This window comes from Octopus bimaculoides, chromosome 14 (genome assembly GCF_046866305.1).
Source record: "Octopus bimaculoides isolate indiv1 chromosome 14, ASM4686630v1, whole genome shotgun sequence".
In the NCBI taxonomy this organism is placed as follows: Eukaryota; Metazoa; Mollusca; class Cephalopoda; order Octopoda; family Octopodidae; genus Octopus; species Octopus bimaculoides.
The window spans coordinates 47,354,099-47,371,598 of NC_142941.1; the positions used below are offsets into that span (position 1 = coordinate 47,354,099).

The following is a 17,500-nucleotide window of genomic DNA, read 5'->3' on the forward strand; positions in this document are numbered from 1 at the left end:
CACCATTAACAACATGACTACACTAACCTAAACACTACTATTACCACTGCATACAACACAACCTATACACATATGTATATGTGTGTGTGTGTGTGTGTGTGTGTAATAGATCTGCTCCACTTAACCTTTAAGATAGGGTCACGTGAATAGCATTGATTAGCTGTTGTCTATGTTAAAGGTCAGGTCGCTGGTTCGATCACGGCTGACACGGCTCTTTGAAGCTTAATTCATCAAAAGAGGCACGTAACCTTGACAACCTCCCTCAAACTGCTTAGAGACATTCAATTTTACTGCTCCTATTATATATGCTTCTACCTTGATCGCTCTCTCGAAATAAAACTACACACACATTTCTTTTATATATATATATATATATATATATATATATATATATATATACACATACACACACGTTTCTTTTATATATATATGGATACGTGTGTGTGTGTGTGTGTGTGTGTGTGTGTGTGTGTGTTTGGTGTTCTGCTATTGAAGTGTATCCCTACCAAAAGCTATCGACACATACCTCCACAAACACACGTATGTGTTTTGCCTTTGAAAATCGTTAGCATTCAGCAAGTGAGAGTTGTAGCAGACGACGGCTATAAATGGGCGACCATTGAATAAGGTATCGATCGGTCGGGAGATGAGGGTGGGTGCAAAGCTGTCGGAGAGAGATGTCGTTGTGTTTAGTTTACATTGTTTCACACCATTAAGTGACTCTGGAGTGAGTGGACTGATAATAATCATCTACAATATATGGCAATCCATTTGTCTCTCATCCGTTTCCAGAATTAGTCATTGTTATTTCTGAAAGGATTAAATTTAACTTTTCACTTTAACATTTACCTCTGTCTACCTGTCGGTGTCTCCCCCTCCCCTTCTCTCTCTCTCTCTCTCTCTCTCTCTCTCTCGCACTCGGATTTTCAATCCTTTGACCGACACTATTGATTTAGTCAATCGAAACTCGTATATCGATGACACTACCTCAGTAGTTTTGTTTTTGTTTTTGTCACTGGTTATATCTTAATATGACTTAAGCAGTTTTCGGCGGAACCTTCATATAATACAAATAGTCTCTCTCTTTGTAATGATTTTTTTATGGTGTCCTGTCGTCTGTATTTGAAGCGATAAATTAAACAGTTCCGTGAAAAACATTTGCAGTGACATACAGTTCGTTATAAACTGACCATATGTACATGTGCGTGTGTATGTGTATACATACACACACACACACACACACACTCACACACATATAACATATGTAATACACACACATATATGTATATACACACATGCATACATACCATACACATACACTCCCCCCTCACACACACATCAGTTCCTCTGAAATTTTAAGAGTATCGTCCGGCACATGTAAACAATATAATTTACGAAACCCTATACTTCAATACTTAAGTGTCTGGAAAAACGTGGTTATTTAAAATGTTTCTTTTACGCAACATTAATAAAACGAACCGAGACTTTCCATTGTTTTTCTGAAGTTTTAATGTTTTTGTTTATTTATTATTATTTTACTTAACATGTGAAGTTTTCCAGTAATTTATCTCAACTACAGAATGAAGTAAAAGAAATTGTGAACCTTATGTAGGGCAGTTAAGCATCAACAACAAAATAACGACAAGGATTAAGAGCCAACAAGAGAGTCTCTACGTGGTCTCTCGTCTCACTAAAAATAGCAGCTCCCACTTTAACGTTTTAAAAATAGGAAGGACGCATTTGTCAATTCACTCCTACATATGCAATGTAGTCCAAGATACACAAAAAGACAGATTAGTCACGGTTGAAATGTATTTGATTATACTTACTGGAACAGTGTTGACATGAGACAATTATAACCATGGTGATCTGCCATGATCACATCACGTTCCACGTTACCATAGCAATGTCTAATATTCTACATTGCAGCCCTAACAAACACTATTGTCTGACATTCTTCAAAGTTAATCACCAAAATTACAGAAAGGAAGCAAGAATACAAAATGGATAAAAAGTACACTCGATGTAGACTACGATTTTGACCACTCCAAGGTCGCCCCAAATCATCTGAGTAATGTAAAACCCAAAAGCCTCAGGCCAAACAGCAAATGTACCTCTAAAAACATACTGATACTGAAGGAATCACTCATCAGCATCTACTACTCCTCATTATATTAACATCGCTAACAAGTGAGAACGTTTAAAAAGCGAAACCGGTACGTAATGTTGGAAATGCCTTCAGTCATAACAACTCCTTAAGTAATTCCAGTCTCGTTGAGTTCTGAAACCGCTTTGGTGTGGGGCTTAAGTAATAGTGGAACGGGAATATAGACCGTTGGTAAAGCAGTAAGAGACACAGAGAGATGGAGAGAGAGAGATGGAGAGAGAGAGATGGAGAGAGAGAGAGAGAGAGAGAGAGAGAGAGAGAGAGAGAGAGAAAGAGAGTGAGTGGAGGAAAAGACGAATAAATTGAGGTTTATCGGTTGGTGGGTATGAGGTGGGGATTCTTGAGGAAGATGTTTTCTTCCTTGTGGTTTTGTAATGTTTATGGGTGCATTAATCTGTTTGTGAGTACATGTTGTAAATGGATGTATGTGTATGGATATGGTGTGTGTGTGTGTGTGTGTGTGTGGTGTATGTTGTTGTGATGCACGACTTTTGATCGCTGTCCTCCAATCAAACACTACCTGTTACGTTTCCAGCGATATGCTGAGGAGATTTTTCTTGAAATGTTCCACTCGAATCCTTTATTTTGAATAGATTCCGGTTCTGGGCTAATTTCTGGGCTAATTTTGACTCTCAACACACCTCTTCCTGCAGACAACATTGCAAAGACTTTATCAACTTTATGCTTCACGGTTCCCTGCTGTTATACGAACTTTAAAAAAAATCGAGATATTTCTAAATCCCCATGCTCAGCCTTTGTAACCACAATAACAGCATGCCTTTTCATTTCTTGAGTAAGCTGAGGGTCTGCCATTATTATTTTCCGAAACAAAGATTACACAGAGTTACAAAAAAATGCAGCAATGACCCCCAAAAAGCTATATCCTCAAATACCTTATGCACCCTGTATATATAAGAGAGCATTATTATTTAAAAGAAATAATAATAGTAGTGGCCGCAAGCATAAAACTGTATAGGCAAATTAATGAATATATATATACATTCACACACGCATATATATAGACAGATGCATGTATATATACACACGCATATGCACACACACACACACACACACACATACATAATACACACACACACACACACAAGCATGCATATACAGGGTATTCGGGTTACATTTGACAATTTTTTTTATTTCTCTTTTTTTTCAGGAACAGCTTAATGCATTAGTGAACAGTCAACGGCGTTGGAGAGCAGGACGATTAAAGTTGGAGTTGAGAAGAACTCGGCTGTGAAGGAGGACTTGAAGCCATGGCATCAAGACTGCTGCTCTATACTTGTGTGAACACCGCAAAAGTTGTAAGCCATGGCATTCACAGCTGCAATGCTATCTCGGAAGCCGTAGTCAAGAGAAAGGGACAAAACAAGAGTTCTGACTACAACCTGACATCTTTGAACAGGGACTTAGGTTCAAATCAAATGGCGATGTGAAGCTGCTTGAAACTATGGTCAAACACTGGCTAGAGAGAGTGACTGCTGGAAGGTCATATGTGAGGCAGTGGGATACGACTCCTTGCAATACCTTGAAAGTGTCAGAAGTGGTTATCAGAGAATTTCTACGACTCCACCAGTCCTAATTTCTGGCTTCCTTATGCCCCCGTTTGTAATCCCATGGATTACTCTGTGCGGGCCGCGATTGAGAAAGACCTCAACCAGTCTGTCTGCATGACGAAGGCCGATCTGGTGACTAAGATGTGTTCGAAGACATTTCCAGGGACGCAGTGAGGAATGCAAGCGCCAGGTTCCAGAGCCATCTTGAGGCCGTGGTGGAAGCTGAGGGTGGCTATTTTGAGTAAAGACACACGCATACACACACACATGCACAGAGAGAGAGAGAGAAAGAGACACACACACACACACACACACACACACACACACACACACACTGCATGGCTCAGCGGTTAAGGTATTCGGCTCACGGTCGTGAGTTCAATACCCGGCGACGCGTTGTGTCTTTGAGCAAGACACTTTATTTCACGTTGTTCCAGTCCACTCAGCTGGCATAAATGAGACGTACCTGTAATTTCAAAGGGGCCAGCCTTGTCACATGTCACACTGAATCTCCCTGGGAACTACGTTAAGGGTACTCGTGCCTTTCACGTTAATTTCACGACCAGACTGTTTCGTTGATCTAATCAACAAGAACGCACGTCGTCGTAACCGACGGAGTGTCAGTTAATTTCAAAGAAGTTCAAAGTTCTAATCTGCTTCAAAGTAGGCTTCTTTGACTTCAATGTATTTGCTGAAGTGCTCCGGCTACTTCGTGAAGGCCCCATGGAAGTCCTCCAAAGTGTAAGGTCTCCAGGTCTCTTGTAATACAGCCTCCTTCATCTTCTCGATGTCTTCAAAACGATGGCCCTTGAGATTTTCCTTCAGCTTGGAAAATAACAAAAAACAAATAGTTGGTTACCAGGATGGAATTATGGATTGGTGCATTGTTCTGGTACCACCAACCCAAGTATAAGAGCTCTGGCGTTTTTGCGGCGAAATCTCTTTCTTAACTCCCTCAAAACCTACATAAAGCACGCTTTGTTGAACGCCTGGCCAGAGGGAATCCAGTGAATGTAGATGATGCCATTGCTGTCGAAAAAGGGGCTCATCTCATGCGCTTTCCGGTGGACTTGCTTTGCCTGACCTTGGTGGTTTCGCAGGAATCAAGGTGCTTGGAATTCTGTCTCATGGTCTGTGGATCACCTGGGTGGTAGACTTAATGAATCGTTTGGCACCTGGCTCCTTTTAGTAGGACCCCACTCAGGTCAGGTGTCTTTCTTTACTCAATTTCAACAATATCGAAAGCTCTCTAAACGGCCTTGTGGTTTGGGAAGCAGCCCCGAGAGGTGGCACCAAGACCAACTCATGAGACAAACAACTAAAACAGCAAATTATCTCGTCCGATGCTCTACCGATCACTCGACCTGGATTAGTTCGTACTTTATTGCATTGACTAGTACTTTATTGGATTAACTGGTATTTTATTGATACTTTATTCAATGAGGTTGGATTTCAGAGTGTAATAAACCGGAACTAATTCACAAAGATAGTGTACCAAACGCCCTAATTGCTCTGCCAATTCACAAAACAAAATCGTCGTGGTGACCATGGGTCTAGTTAATCAAAGATGAGACGAGGTAAAACAACGACAGCGAAAGAACTTTTAATGATAGACACACATACACACATATACAACCTACAGAAGCAACCAAAGAGACCCTGCAAAAGTGGCCAAAACCACTGGTAACAGCGGCTGCAAAAGTAATAATTGCAATAGCAACAACATAACTTAAAACAACAACAACTACAACAATATCCACAATTACCATAACAACAACAACAACAACAGATGTGAGACATGAGGCGACATTAATAAACAATATTTCAAATCGATGTGTCGAGACATTTCCACGGTTGACTGAGTTAAGTGAGGCATTTATTTAGAAATTATATAGTGTAGGAGTGATATGGAGCTAGCACGCGCACACACACACACACACACACACACACATAACCCCACTCACACATATATATATATATATATATATCTGTGTAATGTATGTGTGTATATATATATATATATATATATATATATATGTATATATATATACATACATTTGAATTTACAAACCCAAGGTGGGAGTACAAAAGCAGCGAGTGTGTTGAGAGAGATGAAAAGAAGGTAGAGAAAAAAAAAGCGATTACAAAGGGAGATGGGGGGGGGGGGACAAGAAACACGAGAAGACAACGAAGAATGAAATAATTGAAAGAAGACAAAATGAAAGACACGAAGAAAATGGAGCAAAAGTTGGAGTAAAACTGTTGGTAGAACGGGAAAGGCAGTGGTGAACATTGTAAAATTATTGATGGATTCTAATCTAGCAACGTGGGTAGGTGGATGTGTACGTCCGTTTGTATATGTATATATATTATGTACATGTGTGCGTTGGTGTGCGTGTGTATATTTATGTGCGTATGTTTGTTGGAATGTGTGCACATGTTTGTGTGTGTCTGCTTGTGTGTGCATACATGTGTGTGTATACGTGTGTGTGCATACATGTGTGTGTATACGTGTGTGTATGTATGCATGTGTATGTGTCTATATATACGTGTGAGCGCACGTGTGTGTTTAGGTAAGAACGTGTTTAAAAAGTAATGCTTCGATTTATTGATATCTGAATCTACTTTCATAATGCTTGAAAGCCCCCAAAATTTAGAATTCGATCAAGGTTACATATAATCTAAACACGGTTATATATCCTTATTCACAAAGATGTTATAATTATAAAATAAAATCATTTCTTTTGCATTAAATTTCCAAGTATTTCTGCTGTATTTTTCTCTACGAACAAATCTTTCGAACAATTTATCTTTCTATAATTGTCTTTCGGCGATTATATACTATCGTAGAATATATTTTCGGTGAATTAACCGTATGCCATATGTATATGCGTATGTCTATGTGTGCGCGCGCGCGTATACAGACTCATATACGTATGCATTTTTATATATATATATATATATATATATATATATATATATATATATATGTGTGTGTGTGTGTGTGTGTGTGTGTGTGTGTGTGTGTGTGTGTGTGTGTGTGTGTGTGTGTATAAATAATGTTTTTCGAAAAACAAATCCGGAGAAGAAATAGAGCAGTCTATTTCTTAGACTGCTCTAAGAAATAGAGCAGTCTATATTTTTTCCTGGTGAAAGCCGGTTTATGGGCTTACCGTGGGTTTCCCGTCCATAAAGCATGAAAATACACCATAAAGTTAATCCCTTTATGGACAGGATTAAAAATAACTCAAAATACTTTTTTGCACTTCAAAAAAATTCATTTTTTTAAAAATTATTAATTAATATTTAGAAATCTGAAAATAGGTTATAAAAAATTGATTGATTGATTGGCACTCCGTCGGTTACGACGACGAGGGTTCTAGTGGATCCGATCAACGGAACAGCTTGCTCGTGAAATTAACGTGCAAGTGGCTGAGCACTCCACAGACACGTGTACCCTTAACGTAGTTCTTGGGGGGGGGGGGGAAGATTCAGCATGACACAGAGTGTGACAAGGCTGGCCCTTTGAAATACAGGTACAACAGAAACAGGAAGTAAGAGTGAGAGAAAGTTGTGGCGAAAGAGTACAGCAGGGTTCGCCACCACCCCCTGCCGGAGCATCGTGGAGCTTTAGGTGTTTTCGCTCAATAAACACTCACAACGCCCGGTCTGGGAATCGAAACCGCGATCCTATGACCGCGAGTCCGCTGCCCTAACCACTGGGTCATTGCGCCTCACTATGAAAAATAATAGTAGTACATAATTAGTAAGCACAATAAATAGAATAATACAAAAAATAGTTATGTTACAGTAGAATCTACCTATAGCAACAAATTCACAGTAAAATTTGCTTGAGTTTTGCCTAAATTATTGTCAAGTTTTCACATATTTAGTCTTGACCCAATGCCTATTTTTTACATAATGATTTTGCCTACCATATATACGATTCTAAATTGCATAAAACTTTAGCTATATTGATACTTCTGGCTCTCATTTTTTAAGTATTCTAGTGTGTCAATATTTTAACAAATGATGGTACCTTTTTTTTTAATTATAATGTTACTTTGTAAATTAAAATCAAATAATTTTTAATATTCAAGTTTTATCCTTACCTGCGATATTTTAAGTAAAAGTTTTCTTGTTCTGTACTTTACCAGATGTAATAAGTTGTCCTGAACTTTTCCAAGTGTAATAATTTGTCCTCTACTTTTCCAGGTTTATAATCTTTAGAATATTATTTCTCATGCACGCATTTTCCCATGTAATCCATGCTATTATGCTAACTAATAATGTGCCAAATGTGTCAATTAGCGGTGTCATTGATAATTATTTCCTTACCTCAATGATACCGGTGACATATATTAAAAGTCCCCTTATAGAACTATATTCATAAAAATTATAGAACTATATTATCACCCTCAATTTTGAGAAACAAACACTCATAACGTTTTTTTTCTTTTAAAACTTCATTGCATGAGATTGATACCATGAATTGAGCTCTATCATTTAATTCCTTGAATTGAGCTCTATCATTTAAGCCTAATTAAAATATAGCTTGCTTTTAAAATAAAAGAAAGTTAATTATACTTAAAACCAATTTTTTGCCTTACTCATATTGTTTTTCATGATATTTTACCTCACAAACTCTTTTTTATATAAATTTTTGTTGCATGGGAATAAAACTAAGAAATTCTTCATGCTTCCTTCATCACTGAAACTAAGATAAATATATTTTGCTTTTAAAATAAAAAAGTTATTTAGATCTAAACTTGATAGGTGGCGCTACTTACTCACCTACAACGTTGCTACAGTTTGACGTAAACATTTTTCTACTGAACCAAATCTAAATTTTTTTTGCCAAGATGTAGCTAGGGACCAGTTCTCTTCAAAATTGTTAACAGTTTTCAATTTGGTTAAGAAGTGAATTAGCGATAAGTTCTGAAAGATGTTGCGAGTGAGTAAATTGCGGCCTTAAGAATATCATTCAACTACTACCCGTAGTTGAATGATATATATATATATATATATATATATATATATATATATATATATATATATATATATATATATATATATATATATATATATAATAGAAAGTAACAACAAAAGAATGAGACCTCGATATTAGATAAATGGAGGATTATTTATATTTGTTATAATTTAGAACAAACAGTAAAAGGTTGTCATTATAGTATCAGTATCTCTTCGCTCCGTCATTCGAAACGCCGAGTACTATAATGACAACCTTTTACTGTTCGTTCTAAATGATAAACACACACACACACACACACACACACACACACACACACACACACACATATATATATATATATATATATATATATATACACTGCACACAATCTTACTTGAACCCTGAGACAGAAAATATAAAAATGGTGCAACTCAGAGGAATGTCTGAAAGGAATTCTTGAGAAATGAATGAAGTAAGACTATTTTAATTGCACACATCAGATGATTCGACTACTAAATAATTAATTAAAAATAATGAAGCCAATTTTCTTATTTGGTTATATCTATTTATCGATCGATCAACCTGTTGAATAAATTAATCCATCAATTTATATACGTATCTCTGTATAAGACAACGTCATCAATATTTACCTTTGATCATTGCAGGTAAGTGAAAGACTGCTAATTTGGTTGTTAATCGTTTGCTCAGGTAAGTCATCGTCTTAAGTTGTTCTGTTGCTGATTATTTTTCGTTTCATTCTGTTAACTCATCTCAAAGCAGTGATGGTAAACCGAGAAGTGTGACGGCCGTAACAATAATAATAATAAACTCCGCACATTCCTGTAAACTTGAAACTCTTAATTGTAATTCCGAACGAGTAAATTAACAGATAGAATATTTAGTCACGTGTTCTACAGTAAACACAAGCCTCCATCCCACATGTACGGGGATTTACTGATATCATCCAAACGTCCAATAGTTTTCTGGTGTTTGTGTTTGATAGTTAGAGAGGCCGATAAGGTGATCGGCCGATTTAGTAGACTTTTATTTTAATCGAGTTAATTATTGAATGTCTTTTAGAGAGCTCAGAGGAAAGTACAATGCATTCAGTTACGGTGAAATGTATTAGAATACAACGTTTCAGGCCATTAACCTTCCTCTGAAAATGATGACGAGAGAGAGAGAGAGAGAGAGAGAGAGAGAAAGGAGTGCTGTCGTAGGGTATTAAATGAAATAGGTGAGGGAAGAAGAAGGTTAGGTGAAGGGAACACTTGAGTGAGAGCTGTAGCTCAAATAAGTGAGGGCGTTGGTGAGTCATTTGTCTTAGGTTGGAGGTGAACGGAGGAAATGTAAAATGGAGGAATTGGAGAGTGAAGTTACAAGAAGAAAATGTCTTAAATAAGAGAAAAGAAAACTATATGGAGGAGTCCAAATAAGGAGGGAATGAACATTAAATAGATGGGATGTGTGAGAAAGAAGAACTTCACTTTAAAAATCAGTTAGGGACATCTGATTTAAATAATCGTTAGCAACGGGATTGATTGCTAATAACATTACATCGACATCCAATGTATTCTCTGGTGAGTTTTGAAACGGTGTGACGTCAGAATGTCCATTGTGAAACATTGTATTGTTCATTGGTGTCCCTGATTAAACAAGAAAGACACGGGCGACGACAGTGTCGCTATACAATGGTGGTCGAAAACCCAGGATTCTGATATTTCGTATGTTGATGAATAATTTGTATTAATGCGATAACAATTATGCTCCCATCTCTCATCACGCAGCCTTTCTTATACATTGGTTTCAAATTGTTCGTGGGAGTGGGGGTGAATCGACTCCGGTACTAATTTTATCGACCCTGAAAGGATAAAAGGCAAAATCGACCCCGGCGGAATTTGAACTCAGAACGTAAAGACGGATGAAATGCCACTAAGATTTTATCTGATGCGATAACGATGTTGCCAGCCCACGGCCTTAGCCTTTCTTAAATATCGCAAATTATATCGTGCTAGAGCGGTTCAAACCATTAAAATAATACATTAAAAACTGAGAAATTCATTTCTTAAATTATTGCACGAATTGTCAAAAGTTTCTCCGGACAACTGCGACCTGGTCACTGCGACCTGGTCACTGCGACCTGGTCACTGCGACAGTTGCATTGCAAATATTTCACTTAGAAAACATTTACAGTGAATTTATCAGCTTTCATCTGTTGATAAATGACTGGAATGGATTTCCAAAATGGAATTTCAGTTCAATTTGAGCGCACTGTTGCAAATCAAATCACTTGGTAAACAAGTACAACTCCGATATATATATATATATATATTCAACAAATTTATTCCAACAAAAACAATAACAATATTTAACAAAAACATCTTTAAATGACGGTCTGACCGTCTGTTAAGCAAATGGGAAGCAGTAATTGAAGTAGATGGTGAATATGCCCCGGAATAATCACTTAAAGATGCTTTTGTTACATGTTGTTATTGTTTTTGTTGAATAAAATTTGTTGAAAAAGAGCCGCAATAATTATGCACCAACGCATTTTTGTCTGAGTGGATGAACTCCTTATTATTTCTGCAAATATTTCTACGCCAAAAGTATCAGTCATTCCGTCTCAGTGGGCACCAAAATTTGGTGGTGACGGTGAGGAGTGGAGACGGCGGTGAAGGTGAGAGTAGAAGCAGGGGTGCAGGCGTTTGCGGGGGAGGGCTCAGTGACGCAGAACAGTTTGAAGTTATTTGATTAAAATAATCCCATAAAAAGAAAAGGAATGATTTAGAAAATAGGTCTCCACAGGGAGAAGAAAGCTACTTCACAACAAAACTTACATGATTAAATCTCAAATTAAACAGTTCGGCTGACAAACCGTCAATGTTTTTACCAGTTCAAACAACAGAGGGAGAGACAGACAGACAAGACGCACACAAACACATGCCCGGGCGTAGACTAAAAGATACAAAAGTACTGACGTATGCAACATAGAATTGTATTTGGCTTACGAAGGCAAAGTGAGGGTGTGTTTATGTGTGTGTGTGTAAGGGAGTTCGTAGTATCTGTTTATACGTGCCTAAGGAGGCACATCTAAACATTTTAATTTCTTTGTGTTTTTCAATTAAAGATGATTCAACAATATTAATTACTGAGCAATTACAATTAATGATTTGATTAGAAATGTCGAAGATTCGATGCCAGGATGCAAATTGCTTGTTACGTGTAATGAATGTAGCCAGATACCAAATAACCCCCACCACCGCACAAAAGCATTAATAAATTATTATAATAATTAGGTGTGAGGATTTAACACCTGTATATGTATGTACAGGTGTATTTATAGGGACAGAAAGAAGGTATTGAAGAAATCTAAACGAATAGCGCTATTAGCACCCCACTTGAAAAATGTAGCAAACAGAATGTTCAGTGAGGAAGATAGGAGTGAGTACCAGTTAAATCCTCAGGGCGATCCAAATAAATAGTAAATCGGAAGAGATTCACCAATCAACTGGTTGGTGCATTTATCACTGAGTATCATAGAAAGCAGACTAAACGATGAAGATGTTGTTATATAACTTTATTTAAGGTTATGATAACTCCGAATGGCTAGAGGAAATATTTCATCGCTATAAGTTTGTGTCTATTTAAATTTAAGTAATTCCATGCATTAATCAATCAATCAATTAATTTAATTAATTAATCAATCAACCAATGAAACATTTAACATTCCGCCATTTCCAGGAGACCTTAAAGTCATTAGGGTTGATTTTTAGAGATTCCAAAAACATACAGCGAAGGAAGGGAATTTGGATAATATCCTTTCTCTTGATGGTTCAATAGATGGAGATAACAGATAAATCAAATGATACTCTTTTTATTTCCTCTAAACGTGTCAATGCTAAAGTCCCTGACAGGTCAAGTACCGAAAATATAGAGGAATCTATTGCTATATATTCACTATTATACTCACAAAACAAGTAGTAATTGAAGGTTTGTATGCAAATAAGTGAATACAGAGAAGAGACTTGACAGTAACAAGATGAAGGAAGAAATGGGGTTGCGGTTCGGTCGAATGGGTGTTTATAATAAATTATTGTCAACTTCTATGATCAATTCTAAATAATATTAGGTTTACCAAAGTTAAACTGATTTAAATTAGGTGCAGTATTTAAGGATTAGATTAAAGATTAATTAACAAATAAGTACTTGGTGTGTTACATAAAAGATAATTGTTCCTCAGACATTGCTAAGTTAATATATAAATGCTCAGTTTTGCATCGACTGCCAGTGCTCAAGCGATACTTATTTTATCGATTCTAAAAGGTAAAGTCGACTTTGGCGGAATTTGAATTCAGACCGTAAAACCGGAAGGAATGTTGCTAAGCATTTTGCCGGCGTGCTAACGATTCTGCCAGCTCACCGCCTTAATAATAATGATGATGATAATAATAATAATAATAATAATAATAATAATAATAATAATAATAATAATAATAATAATAATAATAATAATAATAATAATAATAATAATAATAATAATAATAATAATAATAATAATAATATAGAAAGGATTGAGGTAACTCCTCCTGTAGATATAGAGTCAAAATTAAAAGAAGAGTGCCATTTGTTATCTTGGGAACAATATTTCGACATCTCGCGTGTCTTCAATTGGTTCGAAAAATAAATTTGTCAATCTACTTCATTTTGGTTAATATAGGAAGGATTGAGGTAACAAATGGCACTCTTCTTTTAATTTAAATAATAATAATAATAATAATAATAATCCTCTCTTGTGGGCACAAAGTCTGGGTTTGGGGGGAAGGGGCTGGTTGATTTCATCGACCCCAGAACTCAACAGGTATTTATTTTATTGACCCCGAGCGGATGAAAAGTCAAAATAGCCCTGGTGGCATTTGAACTCAGAACGTAAGGACGGACGAAATGTCGCGGTGGGCCAACGATTCTGTCAGTTCACCGCCATAGTAATGGCTTTAAATTTAGGGCACAGGGTCAGCTGTTTCTGATGGGTGAGTTGATTACATCGACCCTAGTGTTCAACTGGTACTTATTTTATCGATTTTGAAAGGATGCAAAGCAAAGTCGATCTCGGCAGAATTTGAACTCAGAACGTAAGGACGGACGAAATGCCAGAAAGCATTTAACCCAACATGCTAATGATTCTATCAGCTCACTGTTTTAATAATAATAATAATAATAATAATAATAATAATAATAATAATAATAATAATAATAATAATAATAATAATAATAATAATAATAATAATAATAATAAAAACGAAAATAAAAATAAAAATAAAAATATTATTATTATTAGTAGTAGTAGTAGTATTAGCAATGAAACTATTAGATATTAAATAGTAGTAACAAGAAAAGTACATCAGCAATAAGAACAACAGAAACAAAACCGACAGAATACATAATAGGTATAATAAGAATCTGAAAAGAAAAGACAAACATCGAAATCATAGCAAGAGGCGCTCATTGGAGTAAACAAATATGGCGGCAGGTGGAAGAGTTGTCGTCTGCACTTTACAGACAAAAGATTTCATATCGCAATTGAAATGATAGAAACAAATGGAAATTCTTCAAATTTTCTTTAGCCGAATGTAGATGAAGAAGAAAAAAGGAACGAAAAACGAAAAGAAAAAAAGAAATACGATAAATACGATTTTCAAAACCCCTCAAAATAAATGAAAATAATCGAAATGGAGCATTATTGTTTCATTGTTGGTTTTTACTGAAATAGTTTCAAGCATGTTTATTTTTTCTTTTTTATACTGCACAAACATAAAGATTTCTTAGGTTGGCATAAAGTCCCAGATATCGGAAGAAACATTGTGGATCGGATGCTTTTACATTCAGAAGCTTCAGTTTGAAAACGTAGCACTGAAAGTTGTGTTGCATTTGTGTGTGTGCGTGTGTTTGTACGTGCGTGCACGGGCGGGTGAGTGTGTCTGAGATTATTACTTTTAAAAAATTGCAGTGTCACCTGATGTCAGGCAAAACTAAAGCACACTGTCCTTATTGTAACCGAACGAAAGTATTTAATTGTGCATCAGTTAATGTGTGCACCATCAGTTTCTAATACGTTTCTGACCATATATATATATATATATATATATATATATATATATATATATATATATATATATATATATATATATATATATATATATATATATATATATATATATATATATATATATATATATATCGGTGGTGTATGGTGATTGTTTTATCGGGTGGGTTGCCTCACCCAATGACACTAAATTTCAAACAGAAGTATAACAAAATGTTTTTCATTAAGATTTGTGATTAAATTAATGAGTAAGGTTATTTATTTATAATGAATTTGCCATTTTTGATGGGTGGGCAGCGCACCCGGAATATGCTGAGACCCCCTTCGGTCATGACTGACCATGGGATTGCACCTAGAAAGTTACCCTCACAGGCACAAGTCCGGGCAAGGTTGTTTATGGAAGACCAGCAGTCACCCATGCATACTGGCCTCCCTTCTCCAAGGGAAAGGCAAAGGCCGATACAGCTTGGCACCAGTGACGTCACAACTCATTTCTACAGCTGAGTGAACTGGAGCAATGTGAAATAAAGTGTCTTGCTCAAGAACACAACATGCAGCCTGGTCTGGGATTCGAACTCACAACCTCACAGTCATAAGATCGACGCTCTAACCACTGAACCATGCGCCTTCACTCCCTGATATATATATATATATATATGTATGTATGTATGTATGTGTGTGTGTGTGTATTGCATAATAAAATATTCCATCTTCCGTCTTTCACACGCATATGTTCTAGCTCTAGCCGTAATTGTAGTCAAATCAATGGACTGGCGTGCAACATCCTTTATCGGCGGAGGAGAAGACTCTTCTTCCTTCCAAAGGCCTGATGTCCCTTAAATCTCTTGTTTATTCTAGTTTCATTGTTCCTACGCATGGTTAGAAGATGGTTGGATTCCAGGCATCAAGAGAACTAACCACCGTTGAGGAACCACTGTTATTTCACAACGATTTCTATTCAGTTAAAATGGCCGGTAACTTTTGTTCGACCTGTCCATTGGCAGATATGAGGAAACAGAGTCAAACTCGAAGGAACTGCTTATCCTTAACATCCTGAGAGATTCTACCCCAGCCATATTTCTCAAAGATGCCAGTTCCACATCCCAAACAATATATCACGTCAATATGTTGTTCTAAGTTTTGATTTTTGAAACATTCCATGAAGCAGCTACGCATATTCCCTCAGATTGTGTGCGTGCGTGTATGCAAACGCACGAACACGCATATACACACATATGTATATAGCTATATATATATATATATATATATATATATATATATATATATATATATATATATATATATATATATGTATATATATATATATATTTATGAATATATATACACACATGCATGCACACATACATATGTACATACATACAAACATACATACATACATACATATATATATATATATATATATATATACATATAAATAAACACATACACACACACACACACACACACACATATATATATATATATATATATTCACATAATACTTACATATATGTGTTTGTGTGCATGTGTTTGTGCATGTTCTTGTTTGCCTCTCGTTTTTAGTAGTCTCTTCTTCCTATCATTTCGACCTATTTTCTATTCTTCCAGTTGTCTTTCTGCCCCCCCCCCCTCCTCCTCCTCCTCCTCCTCCTCCTCCTCCTCCTCATCGTCTTCACTTACTTTGGCTTTCTTTTTTACCACCCTGCAGTTTATATATATATATATTTTTATCTCTTCTCGTCACCGTTTTTGTTTAGTTGGTCGTGAAACACACAGCAAGGAGCGATTGTACAATAGACGCCATGATGCGTGAACATGCAAATATTATATATATACACACACACACACACACACATTTACGTGTGTGTGTGTGTGTCAGATCTAATACAACTACAATAACAATAAAAATATTGAATAAAAAATTTGCAGACGATAACGTTGGATTTAACAGAGAATGGATAAAAACAACTATAATAATAATAATAATAATAATAATAATAATAATAATAATAATAATAATAATAAGAAGAAGAAGAAGAAGAAGAAGAAGAAGAATTGAAATAACGAAACACATATATGAAAAAGAATTTTTGCAAGAAAGACTAAGTTAAGAATATAACAACAAAAAATGTTAAAGATTAAGGAAAACATAATGAAGGGTGGGGGGTGGGGGTGATATAATGAAGAGTAAGACAACGATTAAGCATCAAGAGGTGGTCGTGGTGGTAGCGGTGGTGCTGATGCTGGCGGCAGTGGAGGAGGAGGAGAAGGAGGAGTATGATGAGCATGAGTTTTAACTTCGATTAAGTGGGTCCCGGAAATGAATGTGAAGAAAGTCAATTACTTCCGGTTGTGACGTAGTTTCAATCTGCAATGAGAGATTGTTCTACATTGATTTTCTTTTTCTTTCTCTCTCTTTCTCTTTCTTTCCTTCATTTCTTCCTCTATTTCTCTTCATTTCTTTCTTTTTCATTCACTCCCCCTCTCTTTTTCCTTTTCTCTTTTCCAATCATCCATTCTTGTTTTATTATTTATTTATTTATTTTCTCTTCTTTCTTCCTTTCTCTACTTTTTCTTTCTTTATAACTTCCTATCCTTCTCCTTGTCTTTTTTCTCCCCTCTCTCTCCTTTTCTCTCTCACCCACCCCACCTCTTTCTCCATAAACATCACCCCTATCCCTCATGCCCTACAC

At 36.2% G+C, this 17,500-nt stretch overlaps 1 protein-coding gene across 7 annotated transcripts in view; it reads left to right on the forward strand.

Annotated features, from left to right (window-relative positions):
* The window catches only part of LOC106880489 (synaptic vesicular amine transporter), a 187,706-nt gene that overhangs the window by 3,725 nt on the left and 166,481 nt on the right, over nt 1-17,500 (forward strand). For 2 of the 7 annotated variants that reach the window (XM_089362808.1, XM_089362810.1), the window contains one exon: nt 9,373-9,415. The exons of the other annotated variants lie outside the window; for them this stretch is intronic. The gene's annotated coding sequence lies outside the window, so the exon portion shown is untranslated. The remainder of the gene's footprint in view (nt 1-9,372; nt 9,416-17,500) is intronic. 7 annotated transcript variants of the gene reach the window in all.